This window comes from Bufo gargarizans, unplaced genomic scaffold (genome assembly GCF_014858855.1).
Source record: "Bufo gargarizans isolate SCDJY-AF-19 unplaced genomic scaffold, ASM1485885v1 original_scaffold_1684_pilon, whole genome shotgun sequence".
Classification (NCBI taxonomy): Eukaryota; Metazoa; Chordata; class Amphibia; order Anura; family Bufonidae; genus Bufo; species Bufo gargarizans.
The window spans coordinates 13,794-22,128 of record NW_025334466.1 but is presented as its reverse complement, the minus strand read 5'-3'; positions in this window follow the sequence as shown (position 1 = coordinate 22,128).

Below are 8,335 nucleotides of genomic sequence, written 5' to 3'. Positions count from 1 at the left end.
CAGCAGGGGGCGCCGTACTGCGAGTCTGGTGCAGCAGCAGCAGGGGGCGCCGTACCGGGTCTGGTGCAGCAGCAGCAGGGGGCGCCGTACCGGGTCTGGTGCAGCAGCAGCAGGGGGCGCCGTACCGAGTCTGGTGCAGCAGCAGGGGGCGCCGTACCGAGTCTGGTGCAGCAGCAGGGGGCGCCGTTGTATTAGTTTAGTGCAGGGATGGGCAAACTGGCTCTCCAGCTGTTGTAAAACTTCAACTCCCAGTTTGCCTAGTCTCCCTACAGCAGGGCATGATGGGCTTTGTAGTTTTACAACAGCTAGAGAGCAGCAGTTTGCCCATCCCTGGTCTAGTGCAGCAGGGGGCGCCGTTCTCCTAGTCTGGTGCGGCGGCAGCAGGGGGCGCCGTTCTCCTAGTCTGGTGCGGCGGCAGCAGGGGGCGCCATTCTCCTAGTCTGGTGCGGCGGCAGCAGGGGGCGCCATTCTCCTAGTCTGGTGCGGCGGCAGCAGGGGGCGCCATTCTCCTAGTCTGGTGCGGCGGCAGCAGGGGGCGCCGTTCTCCTAGTCTGGTGCGGCGGCAGCAGGGGGCGCCGTTCTCCTAGTCTGGTGCGGCGGCAGCAGGGGGCGCCGTTCGCCTAGTCTGGTGCGGCGGCAGCAGGGGGCGCCGTTCGCCTAGTCTGGTGCGGCGGCAGCAGGGGGCGCCGTTCGCCTAGTCTGGTGCGGCGGCAGCAGGGGGCGCCGTTCGCCTAGTCTGGTGCGGCGGCAGCAGGGGGCGCCGTTCGCCTAGTCTGGTGCGGCGGCAGCAGGGGGCGCCGTTCGCCTAGTCTGGTGCGGCGGCAGCAGGGGGCGCCGTTCGCCTAGTCTGGTGCGGCGGCAGCAGGGGGCGCCGTTCTAGTCTGGTGCGGCAGCAGGGGGCGCCGTTCGCCTAGTCTGGTGCGGCGGCAGCAGGGGGCGCTGTTTGCCTAGTCTGGTGCGGCAGCAGGGGGCGCCGTTGTTCTAGTCTGGTGCGGCGGCAGCAGGGGGCGCCGTTCTCCTAGTCTGGTGCGGCGGCAGCAGGGGGTGCCGTTCTCCTAGTCTGGTGCGGCGGCAGCAGGGGGTGCCGTTCTCCTAGTCTGGTGCGGCGGCAGCAGGGGGCGCCGTTCTCCTAGTCTGGTGCGGCGGCAGCAGGGGGTGCCGTTCTCCTAGTCTGGTGCGGCGGCAGCAGGGGGTGCCGTTCTCCTAGTCTGGTGCGGCGGCAGCAGGGGCGCCGTTCGCCTAGTCTGGTGCGGCGGCAGCAGGGGGCGCCGTTCGCCTAGTCTGGTGCGGCGGCAGCAGGGGGCGCCGTTCGCCTAGTCTGGTGCGGCGGCAGCAGGGGGCGCCGTTCGCCTAGTCTGGTGCGGCGGCAGCAGGGGGCGCCGTTCGCCTAGTCTGGTGCGGCGGCAGCAGGGGGCGCCGTTCGCCTAGTCTGGTGCGGCGGCAGCAGGGGGCGCCGTTCGCCTAGTCTGGTGCGGCGGCAGCAGGGGGCGCCGTTCGCCTAGTCTGGTGCGGCGGCAGCAGGGGGCGCCGTTCGCCTAGTCTGGTGCGGCGGCAGCAGGGGGCGCCGTTCGCCTAGTCTGGTGCGGCGGCAGCAGGGGGCGCCGTTCGCCTAGTCTGGTGCGGCGGCAGCAGGGGGCGCCGTTCGCCTAGTCTGGTGCGGCGGCAGCAGGGGGCGGCGTTCTAGTCTGGTGCGGCAGCAGGGGGCGCCGTTCTTCTAGTCTGGTGCGGCGGCAGCAGGGGGCGCCGTGTTCTAGTCTGGTGCGGCGGCAGCAGGGGGCGCCGTTGTTCTAGTCTGGTGCGGCGGCAGCAGGGGGCGCCGTTGTTCTAGTCTGGTGCGGCGGCAGCAGGGGGCGCCGTTGTTCTAGTCTGGTGCGGCGGCAGCAGGGGGCGCCGTTGTTCTAGTCTGGTGCGGCGGCAGCAGGGGGCGCCGTTCGCCTAGTCTGGTGCGGCGGCAGCAGGGGGCGCCGTTCTCCTAGTCTGGTGCGGCGGCAGCAGGGGGCGCCGTTCGCCTAGTCTGGTGCGGCGGCAGCAGGGGGCGCCGTTCGCCTAGTCTGGTGCGGCGGCAGCAGGGGGCGCCGTTCGCCTAGTCTGGTGCGGCGGCAGCAGGGGGCGCCGTTCTCCTAGTCTGGTGCGGCAGCAGGGGGCGCCGTTCTCCTAGTCTGGTGCAGCAGCAGGGGGCGCCGTTCTCCTAGTCTGGTGCAGCAGGCGCATGATACCGTCTTCGGGAAGGTCAGAGTCTTGGAGTCGTCCTCTGCCCTTTGTCTTACTGCAGCTTCAGAGTCAGAATGACGATGCTGCGTGGATTCGGGGGGCCGCCATATCCCACCCAGCAGCAGCATCCACCACTTAGTGGCCTTCCCCCTGAGCTCCGGCTGCTTTGTGAAGGGGTTGATGTCTGGTCTGTAAAGGCCACCATCTGACTAGAGGCCATGTACTATGTATGGGGGCTTTTTCTTCTGGAGACGGTCCACGAGTCGTCAGTGGAGGAGGATCTATGTGTATGAGGTAGTCAGAAGGACGGCCACCGACGGATGAGCGCCTTGCTCCTCTGCTCCCTCCTCTAGTCTCCCAGTGCCCGGACGGCCGGGGTGTGAGCGCCTCTCCCGTCAGTGCCTGGCTTCAGCGGTCACATGGCCCCAAGTGGCCATCACGGAGGAGCAGCCGGCCACAGGCACTTGGGCAGCCCAATGGGGTTGTAATAAAAGCTAACTGGACAACACCCTCTGTTTTCTGTAAGTTATAGTAAGGCCTCTTTCAGACGGGTGTCGCGGGAAAAGGTGCGGGTGCGTTGCGGGAACATGCGCGAGTGCACAACATTGTAATGCGTTTTGCACGCGCGTGAGAAAAATCGGCATGTTTGGTACCTAAACCCGAACTTCTTTACAGAACCGGGCTTGGGATCGGTGTTCTGTAGATTATAAGGGATAATAGCATTCTGAATACAGACTGCAGAGTACAATAGCGCTGGAGGGGTTAAAAAATAATATATTATTTAACTCCCCTTAATCCACTTGATCGCGCAGCCGACATCTCCTTCTGTCTTCTGTGCTGTGTGGAGGAACAGGACCTGTGGTGACGTCACTCCGGTCATCACATGGTCTATCACATGATCCATCACCATGGTAATGGGTCATGTGATGACCGGAGTGACGTCACCACAGGTCCTGTTCCTCCACACAGCACAGAAGAGATGCCGGCTTCGCGATCAAGTGGATTAAGGCGAGTTATATTATTTTTTAACCCCTCCAGCCCTATTGTATTCAGAATGCTATTATCTTCCCTTAGAACCGTGTTATTAGGGAAAATAATAATGGTCGGGTCTCCATCCCGATCGTCTCCTAGCAACCGTGCGTGAAAATCGCACCGCATCCGCACTTGCTTGCGATTTTCACGCAACCCTATTCATTTCTATGGGGCCTGTATTGCGTGATAAACGCACAAAATAGAGCATGCTGCGATTTTCACGCAACGCACAAGTGATGTGTGAAAATCACCGCTCATGTGAACAACCCCATAGAAATGAGTGGGTCGGGATTCAGTGCGGGTGCAATGCGGTCACCTCACGCATCGCACCCGCGCAGAAATCTCGCCCGTGTGACAGGGGCCTCAGGGTTATAGTGGTTGCACCTCTACTCGCCTTTCTTGAAGTAAGAGGTGTTTGTATGGGATGCCCCTCTGCCCTCTCCTCCGGACCCTTCACCTGGGCCCCTCTGCCCTCTCCTCCGAGCCCCTGCAATGGGGGGGGGGGGTCGATTGCAAGGCCTTCATAGGCATGGCGGCCCCCTGTCTGCTGGGACCAGGAGAGGCGTCTGTAGCCGGGACCTGGGGGCACCCTGTCTGCTGGGACCAGGAGAGACGTCTGTAGCCGGGACCCGGCGGCCCCCTGTCTGCTGGGACCAGGAGAGGCGTCTGTAGCCGGAACCTGGGGGCGCCCTGTCTGCTGGGACCAGGAGAGGCGTCTGTAGCCGGGACATGGGGGCGCCCTGTCTGCTGGGACCAGGAGAGGCGTCTGTAGCCGGGACATGGGGGCGCCCTGTCTGCTGGGACCAGGAGAGGCGTCTGTAGCCGGGACCCGGCGGCCCCCTGTCTGCTGGACCAGGAGAGGCGTCTGTAGCCGGAACCTGGGGGCGCCCTGTCTGCTGGGACCAGGAGAGGCGTCTGTAGCCGGGACATGGGGGCGCCCTGTCTGCTGGGACCAGGAGAGGCGTCTGTAGCCGGGACATGGGGGCGCCCTGTCTGCTGGGACCAGGAGAGGCGTCTGTAGCCGGAACCTGGGGGCACCCTGTCTGCTGGGACCAGGAGAGGCGTCTGTAGCCGGGACCTGGGGGGCGCCCTGTCTGCTGGGACCAGGAGAGGCGTCTGTAGCCGGAACCTGGGGGCGCCCTGTCTGCTGGGACCAGGAGAGGCGTCTGTAGCCGGGACATGGGGGCGCCCTGTCTGCTGGGACCAGGAGAGGCGTCTGTAGCCGGAACCTGGGGGCACCCTGTCTGCTGGGACCAGGAGAGGCGTCTGTAGCCGGGACCTGGGGGCGCCCTGTCTGCTGGGACCAGGAGAGGCGTCTGTAGCCGGAACCTGGGGGGCACCCTGTCTGCTGGGACCAGGAGAGGCGTCTGTAGCCGGGACCTGGGGGGCGCCCTGTCTGCTGGGACCAGGAGAGGCGTCTGTAGCCGGAACCTGGGGGCGCCCTGTCTGCTGGGACCAGGAGAGGCGTCTGTAGCCGGAACCTGGGGGCGCCCTGTCTGCTGGGACCAGGAGAGGCGTCTGTAGCCGGGACATGGGGGCGCCCTGTCTGCTGGGACCAGGAGAGGCGTCTGTAGCCGGAACCTGGGGGCACCCTGTCTGCTGGGACCAGGAGAGGCGTCTGTAGCCGGGACCTGGGGGCGCCCTGTCTGCTGGGACCAGGAGAGGCGTCTGTAGCCGGAACCTGGGGGCAGTGTAATAAGACCCCTTTAATAGATGACGTGAGGTAAGAAACTGTTTATTCACCGCACGGACGGTCTGCTGGGGGCGCTGCACCAGGTGTGTTGGGTCATCCAGCCAGGTACCGTGGTGCTGCCATCTCCTCACCAGCCTGCAGTAATGACACCATGTGCCCAGGAGGGGGCAGCAGATGACTGCTTCATGACCAAAACACCACCCTCGGAGTGGACCCTGCTCCACGTGCTGCGTATATCTGTGTAGTTGGGGCGCACTATCTCTCCTTGGGGAGAGCGCCGTAATCTGTGTGAGACTTGGAGGCCATACCTGCTCCTCTGGAATTCTGGGGAAAAGGACATGCAAATGAGCTCTGAAGCTCCGCCTCTAATGCCACCAGATGTCAATGTTCGACCCTGTAAACAGGCCATGACTCGGATATTAATAAGCCAGCATCTCATCTGCAGACATCAGTGTAGGGATGTCGGGGGCAGGGAGGTGTCAGTCTACACTGCTTGCATCAGGTTCACATCACACACGCCAAAAGAACATGTATAATGTGCAGGAGAGTGTGTGTGTGTGTGTGTGTATGTATGTATGTGTATATATATATATATATATATATATATATATACACACACACATACATACACACACACACACACACACACACACACACTGTATGGAGGTGTATAATGTCCAGGAGGTTCCCTATACGTATAGTGTATGGAGGTGTATAATGTCCAGGAGATCCCCTATATGTATAATGTATGGAGATGTATAATGTCCAGGAGATCCCCTATACGTATAGTGTATGGAGGTGTATAATGTCCAGGAGATCCCCTATATGTATAATGTATGGAGGTGTATAATGTCCAGGAGATCCCCTATACGTATAGTGTATGGGGGTGTATAATGTCCAGGAGATCCCCTATACGTATAGTGTGTGGAGGTGTATAATGTCCAGGAGATCCCCTATACGTATAGTGTATGGGGGGGGGTATAATGTCCAGGAGATCCCCTATATGTATAGTGTATGGAGGTGTATAATGTCCAGGAGGTTCCCTATACGTATAGTGTATGGAGGTGTATAATGTCCAGGAGATCCCCTATATGTATAATGTATGGAGATGTATAATGTCCAGGAGATCCCCTATACGTATAGTGTATGGGGGGGGGGGTATAATGTCCAGGAGATCCCCTATATGTATAGTGTGTGGAGGTGTATAATGTCCAGGAGATCCCCTATACGTATAGTGTATGGGGGGGGGGGGGTATAATGTCCAGGAGGTCCCCTATATGTATAGTGTATGGGGGGTATAATGTCCAGGAGATCCCCTATATGTATAGTGTATGGAGGTGTATAATGTCCAGGAGGTTCCCTATACGTATAGTGTATGGGGGTGTATAATGTCCAGGAGATCCCCTATACGTATAGTGTATGGGGGGGGTATAATGTCCAGGAGGTCCCCTATATGTATAGTGTATGGGGGGTATAATGTCCAGGAGATCCCCTATATGTATAGTGTATGGAGGTGTATAATGTCCAGGAGATCCCCTATATGTATAGTGTATGGGGGGGGTATAATGTCCAGGAGATCCCCTATATGTATAGTGTATGGAGGTGTATAATGTCCAGGAGATCCCCTATATGTATAGTGTATGGAGGTGTATAATGTCCAGGAGATCCCCTATACGTATAGTGTATGGGGGTGTATAATGTCCAGGAGGTCCCCTATATGTATAGTGTATGGGAGGGGGGGGTATAATGTCCAGGAGATCCCCTATATGTATAGTCTATGGAGGTGTATAATGTCCAGGAGATCCCCTATACGTATAGTGTATGGAGGTGTATAATGTCCAGGAGATCCCCTATATGTATAGTGTATGGAGGTGTATAATGTCCAGGAGATCCCCTATATGTATAGTGTATGGAGGTGTATAATGTCCAGGAGATCCCCTATACGTATAGTGTGTGGAGGTGTATAATGTCCAGGAGATCCCCTATACGTATAGTGTATGGGGGGGGGTATAATGTCCAGGAGATCCCCTATATGTATAGTGTATGGAGGTGTATAATGTCCAGGAGGTTCCCTATACGTATAGTGTATGGAGGTGTATAATGTCCAGGAGATCCCCTATATGTATAATGTATGGAGATGTATAATGTCCAGGAGATCCCCTATACGTATAGTGTATGGAGGTGTATAATGTCCAGGAGATCCCCTATATGTATAATGTATGGAGGTGTATAATGTCCAGGAGATCCCCTATATGTATAGTGTATGGGGGTGTATAATGTCCAGGAGATCCCCTATACGTATAGTGTGTGGAGGTGTATAATGTCCAGGAGATCCCCTATACGTATAGTGTATGGGGGGGGGTATAATGTCCAGGAGATCCCCTATACGTATAGTGTATGGGGGGGGGGTATAATGTCCAGGAGATCCCTATATGTATAGTGTATGGGGGTGTATAATGTCCAGGAGATCCCCTATACGTATAGTGTATGGGGGTGTATAATGTCCAGGAGATCCCCTATACGTATAGTGTGTGGAGGTGTATAATGTCCAGGAGATCCCTATACGTATAGTGTATGGGGGGGGGTATAATGTCCAGGAGATCCCCTATATGTATAGTGTATGGAGGTGTATAATGTCCAGGAGGTTCCCTATACGTATAGTGTATGGAGGTGTATAATGTCCAGGAGATCCCCTATATGTATAATGTATGGAGATGTATAATGTCCAGGAGATCCCCTATACGTATAGTGTATGGGGGGGGGGGGTATAATGTCCAGGAGATCCCCTATATGTATAGTGTGTGGAGGTGTATAATGTCCAGGAGATCCCCTATACGTATAGTGTATGGGGGGGGGTATAATGTCCAGGAGGTCCCCTATATGTATAGTGTATGGAGGTGTATAATGTCCAGGAGGTTCCCTATACGTATAGTGTATGGAGGTGTATAATGTCCAGGAGATCCCCTATATGTATAGTGTATGGGGGGGTATAATGTCCAGGAGATCCCCTATACGTATAGTGTATGGAGGTGTACAATGTCCAGGAGATCCCCTATATGTATAGTGTATGGAGGGGTATAGTGTCCAGGAGATCACCTATACGTATAGTGTATGGAGGTGTATAATGTCCAGGAGATCCCCCTATATGTATAGTGTATGGGGGGGGGGTATAATGTCCAGGAGATCCCCCTATATGTATAGTGTATGGGGGGTTGTATTATGTCCAGGAGATCCCCTATATGTATAGTGTATGGGGGGTTGTATAATGTCCAGGAGATCCCCTATATGTATAGTGTATGGGGGGGTATAATGTCCAGGAGATCCCATATACGTATAGTGTATGGGGGGGGTATAATGTCCAGGAGGTCCCCTATATGTATAGTGTATGGGGGGGGGGGT